Source organism: Gadus macrocephalus, chromosome 15 (genome assembly GCF_031168955.1).
Source record: "Gadus macrocephalus chromosome 15, ASM3116895v1".
NCBI lineage: Eukaryota > Metazoa > Chordata > Actinopteri > Gadiformes > Gadidae > Gadus > Gadus macrocephalus.
In genome coordinates this window covers 12,874,518-12,877,633 of record NC_082396.1, presented here as the reverse complement: position 1 = coordinate 12,877,633, position 3,116 = coordinate 12,874,518, and positions in this window count along the sequence as shown.

Below are 3,116 nucleotides of genomic sequence, written 5' to 3'. Positions count from 1 at the left end.
TGTTGCATGTGCGTGTGTCTCTGTCTGTGTGTGATTTTTGTGTGTGTGTGATTGCATGTGTGTGCAGTGTTTGTGATTTTGTGTTTCTGATTATATGGTGTAGGGTTCCATGTGTGTGTGTGAGTGTGTGTGTATGTGATTGTATGTGTTTGTGATGTTATAAGTGTGACTGCATGTGTATATATTTGTGTGTGTTTGTGTGTGTGTGATTGCATATGTGGGTAGCACTTAACAATAACTGCAATGTTAAAGTTGCAGATAAAGTAGTACTAAAGTGAAATCTTGGTGGATTAGCAGGAATTTATAAAGCTTTGTTCCTACATCAATTCTCATTAATAATTAACAATTCCTAATCAGTTATACAGTTATGAGATAATGGATTGTGAGACCATTTATAAAGTATACGTTAATGATCCACAAATTATTTACAATGCAATAATACTTTAAAAAAACACAATAATCCTGGGATGAACTCCTACCAACGGCGGTCTCCATGGAAACATAATGTAATTTTAGAAACGTAATGTTGTTGTGTGAACTGTAATTTAAATTAAAACCTCTATTCAAATAATTGGGGTTGGGTTCATGGGTTCAATTTCGCAGCAATCTTTATCATTCGACATTCGATTTTTTGAAAGGGATCAATGACACGTGAATTGTACTGTAAATTAAAACCTGTGCTCAAGATAATTACTATTGTCTCTGACGTGCAGTGTAGGAACCTGTTTGTTATCGGTTCTGGAGCTATGAGTTCAAATTCCACAGAGGGCTTTCTCCATCCGATTATATTTTAAGAAAGCTAATGAACAAGAGTCTCATCTGAATTGTAAGGTTAATTATAACCTCCAACACAATCATAAACAGTGTCTCTGTGTTCCAGTACAGAGAGATGCTGCCTATCATTACTGCAGAGCTGGGTTCAAGTCCCACCTAGAATGTGCCCCCAACTAATTACATATTTGAAACGGTGTGATTTGACTTGTATAGTTTGTGGAGGGGTGAAGGTAGAGTGGATGGTTGGGTAAATAAATGAGAGCTATAATTGTCACATTGTTCTATAAAATATATCATATTTACCACCCCCTCAACCATCTAATGTCTCATCTACCAAGTCCTCCTGTGACTCAGCCACCACACCCATCCTGACCAATCCATCCAACCCTCCATCAACACCCACTCCTCCATTAATACATGCTCATTCATACTAATCTAGGCCCATCCACCACCTCAATTCATTCACTCAACCATCCATCCTGAGACAATAGCTATGATCTAAACAGACTTTCAATTTGATTTTAAGACAATTGTCGTGGCAATTTCTCCATCAGAGTTTGCGTCTAAGACAGATGAGATATTTACATGCAAAAAGGCCACAATACTTGTAGACAATTGGTGGTCTTATATATTTGTAATAAAAGTACGAACAAAGATGCATCACAACATGCGTCAACATAACAGGCATACGCTACAATAATCTGAGGCCTCAGATGGGAGTTCGCCGTGCGTCTTACTTCATACTCTAAAGCAGGGGTCGGCAACCCTAGGCACGTGTGCCACCACTGGCAAGGGATAGCATAATCATTGGCACACTTAAAAATAAAAAAATAAAAATATATATTGATATATTTGTTTTATTATTATTATTTTTTAATTATTAAAAAAAATTACAGCACAATGCGGCAGCATAATCATTACTACTGATTTTTTTTTGCACTTTATTCTGTTTTGGGCATTTCCTCCCAGTGCAAATATGTTTCAATTAGTTGCAGAAAGCAGTGTTCCGAAATGGGATCAATGAATAGTTTTTACCCTAAGTTGTGAGTAATAGAAAAGAAAATATTGTTGCAAGTGGCCTCTAAGCATCGCCTTCACATGGTTTTGCATAGCTGTACATGTCTTAAAGATATTGATCTGGATGGTTTCAACATTCTCATATATTCTTGTTTTTTACATTTCTCTCAGTGCAAATATGTTTTTGAATGAGTTTCTGAAAATGGTGTTTTAAGATGGGACATATGTTATTATAATTTGTAAGCCCATGTTGCAAATATAACAACCAAAAAAACATTTAAAATGTTGATGCATGATTATGGGCTACATGAAAATAGTACAATTCCATGTCTTCTGGAAATGTTTTTGGTCGCTGTGTCATAATTCAGCTTCATTTCTTATATATTGTTGCTTAAGGCACACTCATTAACGAGAAAATGTCAAACTGGCACTGCATGTTGAAAAGGTTGCTGACCCCTGCTCTAAAGGTACGCTCGGAGAAGTCCGCTGAGTGACTAAAGTCAGGAGTTTTTAGGATCGGATCCTTGTGGGCAGTGGGCCCCCAATAAACCAAAAGCCTTTGTTAACCAGATGTTAATCTATTGATTTTAGTTCCTTAAGAGGTTGAGAAGGTGGTTGAGGCTGTTCCTTATCACCTTTTGCTTCTCTGCGTTCCCCAGGTGGTCAAGGAAAACAGGCCCAAACCAAACTACATGTATCTAGGTTTCCAATGAGAACATTGTTGGTGATACTTAAACCCAGGTCTTCAAAAGTGAGAGCAAACAGCTCTCCCTAGCGCACATCACTAAGACTTTGGCTATGATCTGGTCCGAGTATATAATTGACTTTACAAATCACATGACATTGTTCCGAAAACTGTACTGGGTTTCCATGGAGAGCGTTCTCTGCGGCATGGAACCATGTCTCCAGGACTGATCACAAAGAGCTCTCCACTGCACCACGAGACATCTGCTGTAATCTGTTCAGGGGATTTTAATTTATTTTCCGATACACATAATTTCCAAAGTGTCATCCGTTTCCAAGAAGAACTTCCTTGGTGGGACTTGAACCCAGGTCTCAAGAACTGATTACGCCACAACTGTGCCAACTGCGTCACCTAGATTCAAGCTGGGATTTGGTTGATTTGATTGACTTACCAATTCACATAATTTTCAAAATGTCATGATGTTTAACAGGAAGAAGTTCTCGGCAGACTTCAACCGAGGTCACCATAACTGATAACCAAAAGCTTTCTCGACAGTGTTTAAACAGTGGAAACATTGATTCTGGAATTTCATTAGATCTCCAAGGAAAGGCATTCTTGGCGAAACGAAGCTAGGTCTCGA